Source organism: Lepidochelys kempii, chromosome 3, assembly GCF_965140265.1.
Source record: "Lepidochelys kempii isolate rLepKem1 chromosome 3, rLepKem1.hap2, whole genome shotgun sequence".
NCBI lineage: Eukaryota > Metazoa > Chordata > Testudines > Cheloniidae > Lepidochelys > Lepidochelys kempii.
Genome location: NC_133258.1, coordinates 59,995,475 through 60,013,917, shown reverse-complemented (window position 1 = coordinate 60,013,917; position 18,443 = coordinate 59,995,475). Strand labels below are relative to the sequence as shown.

General features: G+C 42.6%; 1 protein-coding gene across 1 annotated transcript in view; it reads left to right on the top strand.

Moving 5' to 3' along the window:
* The window catches only part of IMPG1 (interphotoreceptor matrix proteoglycan 1), an 89,782-nt gene that overhangs the window by 43,690 nt on the left and 27,649 nt on the right, over positions 1 to 18,443 (top strand). The gene's annotated exons all lie outside the window — the stretch shown is intronic.

The window sequence follows — 18,443 nt, the reverse complement described above, 5'->3', positions numbered from 1 at the left end:
TGAGGAGAAATAAGAGACACCCAGCTATTGTGCCACATATATACAATTTAGTAAGTAGACTCAATATTTCCTTAAATTTACATTTTGCGTTGCAGCTGAATGAATATTCTTACATCATCAAGTGTGAAAATATGAGTTAGAATTTTTTGACGTCCACTCTGAGCAAACATGTCTTTTAGGTTGACTTCAGGGTTAGTAAAGCAAGTAAAAACCACAAGTACTTAAGGGTGAGGTGGGATTCATATAGGGGATTAGTGTAGGATTTCACAAACCCAAGGAAATCAAAGAAATGGCAGATAAAATCCCAGACCAACCATAAATAAGAACAATTCCAGTATTCAAAAATGGAGATTAAATTATCCACATAAACTACAGACACCTCAATCTGAAGTCAGCAATAAGTACAACAACAGAGTTTATCCCAAAATAGGACCACCACAGGCACCTAGCACAATGGGGTCCTGGACCCAGACCAGGGCCCCTGGGCACTACAGCAATACAAATAAATAATAATAATTTGAAAGAGTAAGGATTTTCTAATAATCTGATTGAGGGTTCCAAGGTTTTAAAAAACAACTACTTTTCTTTAGTCATCTATTCCATTCTCTCTGTTTGGTAATTTGATTTACAGAACCCTGATGCATGGGAGTATGCAGATGTCCACAGGATCTTCTGTCAGCTCTTTAAGGGACATTCACTATGAATAAGCAATACAAATTTGCAGAGAAAAAAAATACATATGGTGTGAACTTCTGGCTCCATATCAATACCAAAACTCCCATTAACTTTAACCACACCAGTATTTCATCTGTGGAGTCTGAAATAATGCATGAACAAAATTGCGAGGAACACAATAACGTCAGTATTCTAGCGCACCATATACAGTGCAACCCCTATTTTGCATACTAATTGGGGATTTAAGAATTCATCAAATCAAAAAGTTCATAAAACTGAACTCACAGGTACAGTGCATAAGTCACTGCATCGCTTTCTTCTAGTCCTTCAAATCACTGCAGACCAATTTTCAGTGCATTGAAGGCATCAGAATATGAAGAGATGTCAAGGTGTTCTTCATTGATCTCACTTTCGTTAGGTGATTTTTTTTTTCCTGTTAGGAAAAACGGTTAGTGTAATTGGTCATTTGTAAGATCGGCACTGGTAAAATCAAGGTTCTGCTGCATGCATTTCTAAAACAGATGACTACAAATAAGAGATAAGGGTGGCACTATAATTTCTTCCCTGTCCCTTCCCCTCTTTGTCTCCAAATAAAACCAAAGAGCCTACTCAGTTTTCCAGTGAGCAGTGAGCCCCCTGCCCTCACTGCTAGCCAACCAGTCAGTGTCTGAGCACAGAATATAGCTTTCTTGGCTTTTCTCAGCCAACCGTTCCCTACCACTTTCAGGATGACCCTGGGGCCAGCACTAGAAGCAGTAGGAGGCAGGGCAAGGAGCAAGCCAGAGGTCAGTGAAATAGAGCAATACGGTCTCCATGCAGGAGAGCCATCCTGGCCCCTCCATAGTACCATTTATAAGCCTCAAAAAAAAAAGCCTTGAAAAGTAGGGAGCCCTGAAAGGTTAAAATCTCTCCAAGTTAGACAGTTCCTGAGGGTGAAACCTTCTAGTAGCCACCATTGAGGATGGAGGGGTAATTTTAAGTGAATGAAGATATGTGCAGCTATGGCAAATTACAGAGCTCCTCGAGGGACCCCGGAGCTGAATTCAGTGCCTTCCCCCAGCACTTGCAAAGTCTGTAAGCACGACAGAAAAGGCATGTTTAACCTAACTCCATCATATACAGTGCATGAATAAAGAAAAGGAGTACTTGTGGCACCTTAGAGACTAACCAATTTATTTGAGCATAAGCTTTCGTGAGCTACAGCTCACTTCATCGGATGCATACTGTGGAAAGTGTAGAAGATCTTTTATACACACAAAGCATGAAAAAATACCTCCCCTCACCCCACTCTCCTGCTGGCAATAGCTTATCTAAAGTGACCACTCTCCTTACAATGTATATGATAATCAAGGTGGGCCATTTCCAGCACAAATCCAGGGTTTAATAAGAACGTCTGGGGGGGGAGTTAGGAAAAAACAAGGGGAAATAGGTTACCTTGCATAATGACTTAGCCTCTCCCAGTCTCTATTCAAGCCTAAGTTAATTGTATCCAATTTGCAAATGAATTCCAATTCAACAGTTTCTCGCTGGAGTCTGGATTTGAAGTTTTTTTGTTGAAGAATTGCAACTTTCATGTCTGTAATCGCGTGACCAGAGAAATTGAAGTGTTCTCCGACTGGTTTATGAATGTTATAATTCTTGACATCTGATTTGTGTCCATTTATTCTTTTACGTGAGGAAACTACAATCCATCGGTGATCTTCCTGATAACACCATCCTGGCCACTATGGATGTAGAAGCCCTCTACACCAACATTCCACACAAAGATGGACTACAAGCCGTCAAGAACACTGTCCCCGATATGTCACGGCTAACCTGGTGGCTGAACTTTGTGACTTTGTCCTTACCCATAACTATTTTACATTTGGGGACAATGTATACCTTCAATCACCCACATGGCCCCACAGTATGCCAATATTTTTATGGCTGACTTAGAACAATGCTTCCTCAGCTCTTGTCCCCTAATACCCCTACTCTACTTGCGCTATATTGATGACATCTTCATCATCTGGACCCATGGAAAAGAAGCCCTTGAGGAATTCCACCATGATTTCAACAATTTCCATCCCACCATCAACCTCAGCCTGGTCCAGTCCACACAAGAGATCCACTTCCTGGACACTACAGTGCTAATAAACGATGGTCACATAAACACCACCCTACACCAGAAACCTACTGACCACTATTCCTACCTACATGCCTCCAGCTTTCACCCTGACCACACCACACGGTCCATCGTCTACAGCCAAGCTCTGCAATACAACTGCATTTGCTCCAACCCCTCAGACAGAGACAAACACCTGCAAGATCTCTATCAAGCATTCTTACAACTACAATACCCACCTTCGGAAGTGAAGTAACAGATTGATAGAGCCAGAAGAGTTCCCAGAAGTCACCTACTACAGGACAGGCCTAACAAAGAAAATAACAGAACGCCACTAGCCGTCACCTTCAGCCCCCAACTAAAACCCCTCCAACGCATTATTAAGGATCTACAACCTATCCTGAAGGATGACCCAACACTCTCACAAATCCTGGGAGACAGGCCAGTCCTTGCCTACAGTTAGCAACCTGAAGCAAATACTCACCAGCAACCACATACCACACAACAGAACCACTAACCCAGGAACCTATCCTTGCAACAAAGCCCGTTGCCAACTGTGCCCACATATCTATTCAGGGGACACCATCACAGGGCCTAATAACATCAGCCACACTATCAGAGGCTCATTCACCTGCACATCCACCAATGTGATATATGCCATCATGTGCCAGCAATGCCCCCCTGCCATGTACATTGGTCAAACTGGACAGTCTCTACATAAAAGAATAAATGGACACAAATCAGATGTCAAGAATTATAACATTCATAAACCAGTCGGAGAACACTTCAATCTCTCTGGTCATGCGATTACAGACATGAAAGTTCCAGTTCTTCAACAAAAAAACTTCAAATCCAGACTCCAGCAAGAAACTGTTGAATTGGAATTCATTTGCAAATTGCATACAATTAACTTAGGCTTGAATAGAGACTGGGAGTGGCTAAGTCATTATGCAAGGTAACCTATTTCCCCTTGTTTTTTCCTACCCCCCCTCCGACGTACTTGTGAAACCCTGGATTTGTGCTGGAAATGGCCCACCTTTATTATCATACACACTGTAAGGAGAGTGGTCACTTTAGATAAGCTATTACCAGCAGGAGACTGAGGGTATGTCTACACTACGGAATAAGGTCGAATTTATAGAAGTCGGTTTTTTAGAAATCGGTTTTATATATTCGAGTGTGTGTGTCCTCACAGAAAATGCTCTAAGTGCATTAAGTGCATTAACACAGTACCGAGGCTAGAGTCAACTTCCGGAGCGTCGCACTGTGGATAGCTATCCCACAGTTCCCGCAGTCTCCGCTGCCCATTGGAATTCTGGGTTGAGATCCCTATGCCTGATGGGGCTAAAACATTGTCGTGGGTGGTTCTGGGTACATATTGTCAGGCCCCCGTTCCCTCCCTCCCTCCATGAAAGCAAGGGCAGACAATCGTTTCGCGCCTTTTTTCCTGAGTTACCTGTGCAGACGCCATACCATGGCAAGCATGGAGCCCGCTCAGGTAATCGTCACCCTATGACTCCTGGGTGCTGGCAGATGCGGTACGGCTTTGCTACACAGTAGCAGCAACCCCTTGCCTTGTGGCAGCAGACGGTACAGTACGACTGGTAGCCGTCATCATCACGTCCGAGGTGCTCCTGGCCACATTGGCTGGGAGCGCCTGGACAGACATGGGCGCAGGGACTAAATTTGGAGTGACTTGACCAGGTCATTCTCTTTAGTCCTGCAGTCAGTCCTATTGAACCATCTTATGATGAGCAGGCAGGCGATATGGATTGCTAGCAGTCGTACTGTACCATCTTCTGCCAGGCAGGCAAGAGATGAGGATGGCTAGCAGTCGTACTGTACCATCTTCTGCCGAGCAACCATGAGATGTGGATGGCATGCAGTCCTTCTGCACCGTCTGCTGCCAGCCAAAGATGTAAAAGATAGATGGAGTGGATCAAAACAAGAAATAGTCCAGATTTGTTCTGTATTCATTTGCTTCCCCCCTACCCCGTCTAGGGGACTCATTCTTCTAGGTCACACTGCAGTCACTCACAGAGAAGCTGCAGCGAGGTAAATCTAGCCATGTATCAATCAGAGGCCAGGCTAACCTTCTTGTTCCAATAAGAATGATAACTTAGGTGCACCATTTCTTGTTGGAACTCTCCGTGAAGTCCTGCCTGAAATACTCCTTGATGTAAAGACACCCCCTTTGTTGATTTTAGCTCCCTGAAGCCAACCCTGTAAGCCGTGTTGTCAGTCGCCCCTCCCTCCGTCAAAGCAACGGCAGACAATCGTTCCGCGCCTTTTTTCTGTGCGGACGCCATACCAAGGCAAGCATGGAGGCCGCTCAGCTCACTTTGGCAATTAGGAGCACATTAAACACCACACGAATTATCCAGCAGTATATGCAGCACCGGAACCTGGCAAAGCGATACCGGGCGAGGAGGTGACGTCAGCGCGGTCACGTGAGTGATCAGGACATGGACACAGATTTCTCTGAAAGCATGGGCCTTGCCAATGCATGCATCATGGTGCTAATGGGGCAGGTTCATGCTGTGGAACGCCGATTCTGGGCTCGGGAAACAAGCACAGACTGGTGGGACCGCATAGTGTTGCAGGTCTGGGACGATTCCCAGTGGCTGCGAAACTTTCGTATGCGTAAGGGCACTTTCATGGAACTTTGTGACTTGCTTTCCCCTGACCTGAAGCGCATGAATACCAAGATGAGAGCAGCCCTCACAGTTGAGAAGCGAGTGGCGATAGCCCTGTGGAAGCTTGCAAAGCCAGACAGCTACCGGACAGTTGGGAATCAATTTGGAGTGAGCAAATCTACTGTGGGGGCTGCTGTGATGCAAGTAGCCCACGCAATCAAAGATCTGCTGATATCAAGGGTAGTGACCCTGGGAAATGTGCAGGTCATAGTGGATGGCTTTGCTGCAATGGGATTCCCTAACTGTGGTGGGGCCATAGACGGAACCCATATCCTTATCTTGGCACCGAAGCACCAAGCCGCCGAGTACATAAACCGCAAGGGGTACTTTTCGATAGTGCTGCAAGCTCTGGTGGATCACAAGGGACATTTCACCAACATCAACGTGGGATGGCCGGGAAAGGTACATGACGCTCGCATCTTCAGGAACTCTGGTCTGTTTCAAAAGCTGCAGGAAGGGACTTTATTCCCAGAAAATAACTGTTGGGGATGTTGAAATGCCTATATGTATCCTTGGGGACCCAGCCTACCCCTTAATGCCATGGCTCATGAAGCCGTACACAGGCAGCCTGGACAGTAGTCAGGAGCTGTTCACAGGCTGAACAAGTGCAGAATGGTGGTAGAATGTGCATTTGGACGTTTAAAGGCGCGCTGGTGCAGTTTACTGACTCGCTTAGACCTCAGCGAAACCAATATTCCCACTGTTATAACTGCTTGCTGTGTGCTCCACAATATCTGTGAGAGTAAGGGGGAGACGTTTATGGCGGGGTGGGAGGTTGAGGCAAATCGCCTGGCTGCTGGTTACGCGCAGCCAGACACCAGGGCGGTTAGAAGAGCACAGGAGGGCGCGGTACGCATCAGAGAAGCTTTGAAAACCAGTTTCATGACTGGCCAGGCTACGGTGTGAAAGTTCTGTTTGTTTCTCCTTGATGAAACCCCCTGCCCCTTGGTTCACTCTACTTCCCTGTAAGCTAACCACCCGCCCCTCCTCCCGTCAATCACCGCTTGCAGAGGCAATAAAGTCATTGTTGCTTCACATTCATGCATTCTTTATTCATTCATCACACAAATAGGGGGATGACTACCAAGGTAGCCCAGGAGGGGTGGTGGAGGAGGGAAGGAAAATGCCACACAGCACTTTAAGCACAGCACTTTAAAAGTTTACAACTTTAAAATTTATTGAATGACAGCCTTCTTTTTTTTTGGGCAGTCCTCTGTGGTGGGGTGGCTGGTTGGCCGGAGGCCCCCTCACCGCGTTCTTGGGCGTCTGGGTGAGGAGGCTATGGAACTTAGGGAGGAGGGCGGTTGGTTACTCAGGGGCTGCAGTGGCAGTCTGTGCTCCAGCTGCCTTTGCTGCAGCTCAACCATACACTGGAGCATACTGGTTTGGTCCGCCAGCAGCCTCAGCATTGAATCCTGCCTCCTCTCATCACGCTGCCGCCACATTTGAGCTTCATCCCTCTCTTCAGCCCGCCACTTACTCTCTTCAGCCTGCCACTTACTCTCTTCAGCCCGCCACCTCTCCTCCCGGTCATTTTGTGCTTTCCTGCACTCTGACATTATTTGCCTCCACGCATTCGTCTGTGCTCTGTCAGTGTGGGAGGACAGCATGAGCTCGGAGAACATTTCATCGCGAGTGCGGTTTTTTTTTTTCTAAGCTTCACTAGCCTCTGGGAAGGAGAAGATCCTGTGATCATTGAAACACATGCAGCTGGTGGAGAAAAAAAAAGGGACAGCAGTATTTAAAAAGACACATTTTATAAAACAGTGGCTACACTCTTTCAGGGTAATCCTTGCTGTTAACATTACATACATAGCACATGTGCTTTCGTTACAAGGTCGCATTTTGCCTCCCCCCACCGCGTGGCTACCCCTTCAACCCTCCCCCCTCCCTGTGGCTAACAGCGGGGAACATTTCTGTTTAGCCACAGGCAAACAGCCCAGCAGGAATGGGCTCCTCTGAGTGTCCCCTGAAGAAAAGCACTCTATTTCAACCAGGTGACCATGAATTATATCTCACTCTCCTGAGAATAACACAGAGAGATAAAGAACGGATGTTGTTTGAATGCCAGCAAACATACACTGCAATGCTTTGTTCTACAATGATTCCCGAGTACGTGTTACTGGCCTGGAGTGGTAAAGTGTCCTACCATTAAGGACACAATAAGGCTGCCCTCCCCAGAAACCTTTTGCAAAGGCTTTAGGAGTACATCTAGGAGAACCGCGAATGCCAGGGCAAAGTAATCCTTTCACATGCTTGCTTTTAAACCATGTATAGTATTTTAAAAGGTACACTCACCAGAGGTCCCTTCTCCGCCTGCTGGGTCCAGGAGGCAGCCTTGGGTGGGTTCGGGGGGTACTGGCTCCAGGTCCAGGGTGAGAAACAGTTCCTGGCTGTCGGGAAAACCGGTTTCTCCGCTTGCTTGCTGTGAGCTATCTACAACCTCATCATCATCATCATCTTCTTCATCCCCAAAACCTGCTTCCGTATTGCCTCCATCTCCATTGAAGGAGTCAAACAACACAGCTGGGGTAGTGGTGGCTGAACCCCCTAAAATGGCATGCAGCTTATCATAGAAGCAGCATGTTTGGGGCTCTGACCCGGAGCGGCCGTTCGCCTCTCTGGTTTTCTGGTAGGCTTGCCTCAGCTCCTTCAGTTTCACGCGGCACAGCTTCGGGTCCCTGTTATGGCCTCTGTCCTTCATGCCCTGGGAGATTTTGACAAAGGTTTTGGCATTTCGAAAACTGGAACGGAGTTCTGACAGCACGGATTCCTCTCCCCAAACAGCGATCAGATCCCGTATCTCCCGTTCGGTCCATGCTGGAGCTCTTTTGCGATTCTGGGACTCCATCATGGTCACCTGTGCTGATGAGCTCTGCATGGTCACCTGCAGCTTGCCACGCTGGCCAAACAGGAAATGAGATTTAAAAGTTCGCGGTTCTTTTCCTGTCTACCTGGCCAGTGCATCTGAGTTGAGAGTGCTGTCCAGAGCGGTCACAATGGAGCACTCTGGGATAGCTCCCAGAGGCCAATACCATCGAATTGTGTCCACAGTACCCCAAATTCAAGCCGGCAAGGTTGATTTAAGCGCTAATCCACTTGTCAGGGGTGGAGTAAGGAAATCGATTTTAAGAGCCCTTTAAGTCGAAATAAAGGGCTTCTGTGTGGACGGGTGCAGGTTTACATCGATTTAACGCTGCTAAATTCGACCTAAAGTCCTAGTGTAGACCAGGGCTCAGTTTGTGTGTGGGGGGGGTGAGAAAACCTGGATTTGGGCTGGAAATGGCCCAACTTGATTATCATACACATTGTAAGGAGACTGATCACTTTAGATAAGCTATTACCAGCAGGAGAGTGGGGTGGGAGGAGATATTTTTTCATGCTTTTAGTGTGTCTATAATAAGATCTTCTACACTTTCCACAGTATGCATCCGATGAAGTGAGCTGTAGCTCACGAAAGCTTATACTCAGATAAATTGGTTAGTCTCTAAGGTGCCACAAGTACTCCTTTTCTTTTTGCGAATATAGACTAACACGGCTGTTACTCTGAAACAGTGCATGAATAGGCAGTCTGGTGTCTCAATGATCTTCTAAGAGTCCTTCTACGTATTTTGTTACATTCTGGTTGGTAGGTAATGTTAAGATTTGCACCACATATATGGTGTGATGTTTGTGAGAGGAAAGCTTCTAGGACAAATGGATCTACCATGTATGTGTAAATGTGGCTGTGGACAGTGTTTCTATATTTGTACCTCTGGTAAGTATGGTCAATTTAAATTTACACCTAAGCTTCAGTGTACTCCGTGCTCTACAGCAGTGGTTCTCAACCAGGAGTTTGAGGCCCCCTGGCTGGCCACGAGCAGGTTTCAGGGGGTCCGCCAAGCAGGGCCAGTGTTAGACTTGCTGGGGCCCAGGGCAGAAAGCCAAAGCCCCACCTCCTGGGGTTGAAGACCGGGGCCCTTAGCCCTGGCACCCAAGGCTGAAGCCAAACTTAGCTTTGAGGGGGCCCCAGGCAAGTGCCCTTCTTGCTACCCCCTAATGCCGGCTTTGGCTTTTATATGCAGAAAACCAGTTGTTGTGGAACAAGTGAGCTGTGGAGTTTTTATAGCACATTGGGGGGGCCTCAGAAAGAAAAAAGCTGAGAATCCCTGCTCTACAGGATAAGCTACAGATACATTCCCTGTCCTGAGGAATTAAAAGACAGACAAGTGTGATAAGATGCGATTGTTAGGTTTTCAGAGCAGGGACCATGTCTTGTTACCTAAACCACCTAGCACAGTTGATCACTGTAAAACAAAAATAAGAAGTCACATCAGGGGACCTAGAAAAATGGTTAATATGTTATTTTTACTTTTAAAAAAATAAGTTTCATGTCTATGGGCCTCTCAGAAGAAAAGAATCCATGGTAGAGATTTGTGTGAGGAGATATCCGTGTGTAGTATGTGATGTCTACATTTCCCTCATCCTAATCGCCTAATCCAAAATGGCCTTCCCTGCCATTTCCTTTCTGGACACAGTAAAGAACCACATAGAAAATGAGACTAGCGTTCTGAGAGGAGTAGGACCAGAGTGAATGCCATTCAAGATTGGACTAACAGATCAAGTACTCCAGTACATTGTCTCTGATTGCAACCAGAACCAGATGTTGCAAAGGAAAGTATCATACTGGATAGTTGTAGTATGAAATAACATGTTCAGTCCCTCCAACTGCAGGTGGTTAATTGTTGGCTTATGTTCTGAGTGTTTATATATTTGTAGATAATGTAGCTGCAAATGAAAATAACTGTTGGCTGAAATGGTAATTTCTTGCCACAGTCAAAAATTGTATTAGGCTTTTAATTTCATCGGCAGCCATGGTACATGCTGTGAACTGCTGCAAGACTCTCTCACACATTGTACACTTTATTCTCATTCTGCAGTCTTCTTTCTCACACATGGAGTTCTGAAACAAAAGAAAACCACACACTTTTTGATCAGCACAGTGCTCTGAAAATTCTAAGGAATAAGAAACACTTCTCTGCCTGAACAATCTGTGCATTGTACTTGAAAATAATGTTTTTGATAACAAGTGTCATTAATAACTTTATTTTCAAATACATTGCACATCTTATTAATGCAGAGTAGCACATCTCATCTTTCAGATGCAGGGCTGATCAAAAACAGTAGTTTTCCTTTGATAAGCAAGCATGGGCATGAAATTATACCTTTCATAGTTTAAAATGCTCCATTTATCTCATTGTCATTCACTCACTGGTTGTAGACTTAGTGGCACCAATCCACATGATTGCTGAATATTGCATTTTTCTAAATAAATGAAAAATACTGTATCCACACAGCTCCCTTTTTGGTTACCTCTCTATTGGCTACCTCAGCAAAGCGGCATGATTTATTTGTTTCACTTCAGTCATTTCCAGGTCACAGACCATGAAGAATGTGTTAATTATGCTGAATCACAGTTAGCACCTAACTGATTTTCACCGGAGACCTGTTTCTTGCCCCAGGATCCAATTTGTTTGGCTGAACCCCCTTCCCATGATTCCAGTGTAGGACTATGGATCAAATGGCTCTCTCAGTATAGGCTCTTCTACCTCAGGACTCTGATATTTGGTGTTCTGTCTGAGACGAGGCAGTGCCATACCTACCTGATACTCATGCAACCTAACAACCAAAATTAGACCAAAGTATTACAACCCACAGGAGACTACTGTGTGCCACACAGAGAGAATAGGAGGGACCAGTGCCTGAGGCCCCTGCAATGGCAGAGAATTTTATTAAATGAAACATACTCAGGTAATCCTATCAAGAGACTGGCACCCAGATGCTGCAGAGGAAGGCAAAAAACCCTGACAGTCATTGCTAGTCTGACCTGGGAGAAAATTCCTTCCTGTCCAGCAGTTTGGCTTGTTTCTTTTAATAAAAATTCAGGCTAACTATCTGTAAGGGTATGTCTACACTGGAAACTTCAAAGCACTTCAGTGGGAACGCTCCTGCGGCTGCGCTTTGAAGTGCGAGTGTCACGTGCGAGCGCTGGGAGACAGCTCTCCCAGCGCTCCTAGCAATCCACCTCCACGAGGGGATTAGCTGCAAGTGCTGGGAGCGTGGCTTGCTGCACTCAGAGGGCTGATTTTTCAGTCCCTGAGCCAGCACGTTAGAGCACTATAAAATGTACGTGTATACAAGTCCTAATATGCTACAGTTAGTGTTCCCATATCTTGTTCCCAATTAGTGTCACCATACATGCTTAGAAATCTGCCGTGTTCCAGTCCTTCCTTAGACTTCTTAAAAAAGACACGGCATAAAATTGTTTTAGGCCCAAATTTGAGGAAGGGAAAGTACATATTATGTAACATCCCTGGGTGGATAGATTCTTCCATGTATACTATATGGAATTTACCTTCCCTTAAGGAAGTTAAAAGATACTTCTCTCTTCTCCTCCTCCCCCCGTCCTTTATAAATTGAAGTGGGATTCCACTGGCCTTCATTTATCCCTTTCTTCCTCCCATTGAAACGTATGACCATTTCTACTACTGCACTGTGAAAATACGCAAAGAATGTTGAATTTTCTTCTATCCATAAATTATTTTTGCTATCCTTTAGAGGGTCTTCAGACTTCTTCACTGAATTCTTTTCCATTAATCTTTGAAAAATACTTAGTCATTTGTTTTTATTCTCATTAAGCTTGTTCTTGTGAATTCAATGGGAATTTTTATTCCATACTTTTAAATGTTGCTAAGGAACATTACATACCTATTACATTATAATCCACTATGTCCTATAGTGTTTTTCAACATTGTAATGACTATGAGGTGCAGGAAGAACAACCAAAAAGGAAATTGTTTAATTTCCAGTGTAATTTTCTCTCTCAAATTCTTCCCAGATTACTTGGAACTCTGTTACATTTTTCATTCGGTTGATTTTTAACTACTTATGTTATTTGCTCCAGGCAAACATAGCACTGATTGTTAACTGAGGACAGATGTGGTTTTTGCCATCTCTACAGTAATATCCTCTGTGGGTCTAATCCTGCGAGGTACAGTGTTCAGTGGTACTTGGAGGTGCTCAGCACCCTGTGGAAGTGAGCTCTTTATCCATAGTATGCGAAGGAAAGTTTTTTATTGGGCAGCTGTGTTAAATGCTAGCAGTTCTCAAAAATCAAATAACCCTATTAAGCTGGCAAAGTCATTTCCCCCAAACACAAGATCCATTACTTTAGCACCTGCTTGTATCCAGGTGTATACAGGGGCACATAATCATGCCCATTGCAAGACTGTGCAAAAAGACTCTATAATCAGTTGTGTAACTGAGTAATATTAGAGAAATACAGTATTTATGGAATGGTGATGGCTAAGAAAGTAGATACATTATGGGTATGCCTACTTTATAGCGGCTACAGCAGCAATGGGTTTTTTCCATCAATGTAGTTAATCCACCCCTCTGAGAGGCAGTGTCTAGGGCAACAGAATAATTCTTCCATCAACATAGCTGCATCTACAGTGCGGGTCAGCCTTGTGCAACTTGGTTAGGTCAGTCTAATTTTTCAGAATAGCCTAGCCTATGTTAGTGGCAATACATGGTTGTATATATTATCACTTATTAATTATAATACCCCAAAGCATGCTGGATGCTTCAGAGATTTTGGAAGTATTTCCACTGAGGTTGATGGGAAATTGAATAGTGGACACATTTAAAAAGTTTTCTCCTTTTTGACAGCTGCTACTAGTTATAGCAATATTCCCAGTGTTCTCTGGATTTTTCTCTTCTGTGAATTACACAGTTCTTATAGGAGTGTACTTACATTTCAAAGATTAAAATGTTTATTTAATTTTATCCCATGGATATCATTCAAGAGTATGTTGTTGATGATAGAAAGTCTGAGAGACATATAAAATTGCTGAGTTGGATGTATATAAGCTGGTGGTTTTCTACTCTGCAAGTGGCTGCATTTTCATAATGGAAATACTTGGTAAAATTTGATAAGCAGTGTAGGATTTTTTGGAGGTAAGGCTGCTGTATCATCTGTTAACTAGTTGTGCTATTAAAACTTTCTTTCTCTTTGAATTTCTGTATTCCTCCCTTTAAATCCATTGACACTACAGCATTTTCTCATAACTGGCTCTCCTGAAATTTAACACTCTGATTTTCCCCCTTCTTGGTTCAGCTTTTATTATAGTTATGAATCTGACTCATTCACTATTACTTACACACACCACAACTTCTCTAGCTTCTTCATCCAGTCACGTCCAGTCTCTTACTCATACAGTCCTGGTTCAGCAAGGGACTCGGGCACCGGAGTAATCTTATTTTGATCTAAAGTTAGGTATGCTTAAGTACCTTGTTGGATCCAACTCAAAACACCCCTATGTTATAGATTCTTTCTTTACACAGTGTGGAAAGCAACTTGCTACACAGCAGCCATGCTAACTTACTGGCTTAGTTACACTTGCCACTTTTTTTTTTTCCTTTTTCATAAACCAGGCTTATTGTTATCTATTTCTTGCTTCTTTCTGACAAAATTGCCCATCACATTTTCTTTGTAAAAGCATGAAATCCGTGGGTTAGATTCTCATCCCTACTCAGACCCTCTTTCACTGGACAAAAGGGCTGAAGGAGTATAAAGGGTCTCTAAAAGCCCTAGTTCTGGTGGGAGGAAATTCCCCTATGGTTGCTCTAAGGGAGACCACAAGCTATCATCCAAGGATTTCCTCTCGTGCCTTAGTGTTTGGGAACATGCCAATGGTGGGGTGAAGGTGGTAGAGTTGTGCTTCAGTCCCTAAAGCATCCCAGAATTAGGAAGGTACAAAGGTGGCTTCCAGGCAACTCAGCATCCTCACTCCCACCTGGCTGCAAGTACTGTGCCACTCTTCTTAGAGGTGCAGCACAAACACTCATCCTGTGTAACTGCTAGCATGAATTAGGGATGAGACCCAGCCACACCATTCAAAACCAGATGTTCAATCCCAATGCCCCCCTCCCAAAGTTTTTGGTTTAAACTGATCTCTAGTCATACATCATTTCTCTTTATTATAGTTCCTCCAGAATCTAAATTACTGCCATTTTTTCCTTTATAAACAGTGCAAGGTCAATTCTGCCCTTTTCCATTTTCTTGAATGTCCATTAAATAGTCTCTGACCCTCAGTATCTTGTGTCTATGTATTTTGACTTCCCTCCGGGGCTAAACTCATCATATCCAAACCTCCCCTGTATGCTTAAAGTACTCATTATCCTATTCCTTTTGCAATCTTCCTCTATTTCCACACAATACTCTTTAATAATTGTACGGGAGGGAAATCACAGATAATATACTATATGGCTTATTGTTGAAAAATACAAGAAAATATTAAGGCTACAGCAAAGGAAGCAGGGCAAATTTCTAATGTGTAAGAGAAAAGCATTTGAAAATCTTAGAAACTGACCAAAAAAATGAAAAATAAGGTTACTTCCAAAGTAGTAAGAATTTCTTTAAAATGATTAGGGCACGTTTTAATTAACATCTGAAGAATTAAATTAAATTAAATTAAATTAAAGTAATTTAATTAAGCATCTGAAGAAGTGGGGGGTTTTACACACGAAAGCTTATGCCCAAATAAATCTGTTCATCTTTAAGGTGCTACCGGACTCCTTGTTGTTTTAATTAAAGTTATTAATGCATTCTATTGGCATTTTATTAATAAAATCTCTAGCATTATATAAGAAATAGTATTTCTGAGGGCATCATTCCCAGAGATACGCTCTGGAAATGCACTAAAAGTAACTAGTTTGGACCCTGTGGTACATAACAATCAGCACATGGACTGCTGGAGATGACCTAAACCTTTGCCATTATATTGCATTTGTACATTTCATAGAGTCACAGGCCTTGATTGCTCCCCCGATACCTGTGGGAGATGAAGATTCTGCAAGGATCCTCTCTCAGTTTTCTTAGGATCATTCTTTGACCATGCTGAGGAGTGGGTGGTGGTTATGCACCCTAAGCCCCATGGTTCTGTGCCTCCAAGCCTGCTCTGGTACCCTCCCAACCCCTGCACTCAGGTAAGGCAGCATGGCTCCTTCACACACCACATTTCTGCTGCAGTTAATACAGTCTTCTGCTCATCCTTTTGAGCTAATATTTGACAGTGATCAGATGCTAGATCTCCGGAAGAGCTGAATATCATATAGACATGACTGTATTTCTGGTATTCTTTCCGCCTCATGTTCATTCCCAGCGGCCCAAAGGTCCATTATTGTAAAATGTCACCTTTAACATGACATTCCACTAGGCCGGATCTTAAACTCAAATTGCAAAGAAAACTCCATTTTTTATTTCTTACAAGAACTGCTCCAGATGTTTCACAGTGATTGGAATTCAGTCCATATTATGTATTTGACACCAAAGGCATTTTTTCCTTTCCCCAAATCACCAGTTTTAAAGGGTAAGAATTCTTCTATTTTCATTATTCTCTCTTTTGGTTTCCGTGAATTCTCTTTGATCAGAAACTGACAAGCTTCTCTTAATTTTTTTTTCCGTCAAATTCTCGGTGCACCCTTTTGCTGTTTCTCATTATCACTGGCTGCTTCAGAAGTGCTAAGAATACTCGTTATGGGAGCACTACTTCACCCAGTACTCTAAGGAGTGAAAAGGTAAGTCTAGCTATGTAACTTTTTCAAGCATTATCTACGGCTTTGATTAGTCTGACAATTATCTTTAAACTGATAGTGAGAGTGGCTGTAAAGTGACTAGCAGGCCTGTAATATGACCACAGAAATTCCACTGAAAAGGCTAAGGACAGGATGTTCTGTACTTCTTGACCAGAAATGTTTAAAAGAGGACTGGGCGGAAAATACATACTAAGCTGATTGTTTTGGCAGAAGTCGAAAAGGAGGACTCAAAATCAGAAAGCACGGTCGATATTACAGTACGTGAATAGCATATGGACAAATGTAATTTAGTCTGGTTCTCAGCTATGACTATGGTGGGAACACTAGAAGAACCTAAATAGAAAAAAAAAAGATAGAATAAAATAATCAATATCACATCTTCAAATCATGCTTAAAGTGTTAAACTAAAAATCAACACTAAGAAAGTCAGTTGCATTTGGGCATTCTTCACAAGAACTGTGAGGGGGAGAGAGACCACTGCATAGACATTTCATGATTTCAGATTTAAATTACCCAGTCTCTCCAATTAATGGTTACATCAATGTAAGATTAAGCTTTACTGCTTTCAAATATGATTCATCACCTTTTGTGTGTCAAAAATATGCAATACATATATGTTATCAAAGCCGGTAACATATTATACTTTAGATGTAACTCATAATTCTATGGACCTGTTGATATTATTCTATGCAGCATAAAAAACTGTTCAAACACATGTCAAGAAAAGTTACCTTGCCAGACAAAATTCTGCTAGTCCGCATGCTTGAGCCCAAAATGTGCCAAATGGAATCTGAAAATGCAAAAACCTGTTTGATAGTTTAAAAACCTATGTGACACACCCAAAAATGTATTTATAAACTAGCTATTAACAAGCTGTCCTTAGAGACATAATAAGAAACTTAAAAACACAAGAGAAATTCTTAAATTACATGATAATCTAGAGAGGCTGTTTCTATAGATAATTTACTCCAATATCATTCAGAATGTCTTTATAGAATAGACTAACAAATCTGTGAGCTAAACACTACATATTTTAAAAATTGCTTCCAAAAAAAGCCATTTTCACAATAGCCCAGACTGCAAAGGGAATCATTCCAATCCACTGTGTTAGTTTTCCTACATTTCTGCAAGATTTCTCTTAATTAAAGAAATAGGAAACAAAGCAGTAACATTAAAATAATACCTTGAAAGAAATGGTTAAGATTTATTTTAAGTCTGCAAATTAAGAGTTGAGGATGAAATTGTGTCCCTCACCAGCCTGTATGTGTCTGGTTATTGAAGCTCACACAGTATATAGTAAGAAACTGCTCAGAGATCACTGCAACCTTTATAGTTACTTACTGGTTAAAGGGACACTGTTACGGGACCTTGAAGATTATTCTTCCCTCTTTCAGTAAAAATATCCTGTCCTACGTGCTATCTTTGTTAGAAATTCTGGCTTCCAGGAATGTGTATGGAACTAAAATTTTGATTTTAAAAATCACTGCACTTAACTTTTTAGGGGGTTCAATGACCCTTCAGTATTAGGGATTAGATTTATAAGATAAAGCCAGACATTTTTAAGAGTGGCTTGGCATAGCTGTATCCTTTAAAGATGGTATTGACACTGTTGTTTTAAATATTATGGCATCAGTCAATTTAAACAGACACACAGGGCCAAATTTTCAATAGTGTATATAATAAATTGTGTGGGCTCATTTGAACTTATGAAAAATCCGAAATACACGTGTAACTCTTGATGCATATACATATAGACATTTGTTCTTGCACATCTGAGTCTGTTCATGCACATTAAAAAAATTGGCCCTGACTATTGTTTGAACATACTGTAGGTTATTCTATTAAATTCTTAACACTACTTCTCAGTGTGACGCTGTTCAATTTCCAGTAGTTCGTGGAAAAGTAAATTCATGAAAGGATTAAGCACTATTACAAGTAATGATGCCCATGGTCTACAAGAAAGAGTCAATTCCCTTTCTAATGCTTTGGTCTATTATTCTGTAGGGCTTTTCTCCAAGCAGGTAGAAATCTAACGCGTTAGCCCCATAAAGGAATGACATCATTGTGTGTGTCAGTATGGCATTTGATTAATAGAAGCCTTTCTGCAGAAATTATTATAAAAATGAGTTTCTTGCTCATTTAGTTGCATTAATAGATTTAACTTTCATTTCAATTTTCCCCCTTCATTCAAAGAATTTTTTGTTTGATTAAAGCTATACTATTCCTTTGCAGATGGGAATATTGGTGCCATTGACCAGTAACTGAGCTGGTGACAGAAAAGAATATATTTTCTTCATTACCACATACTCTGTAAGTAATTGGAAGCTGCC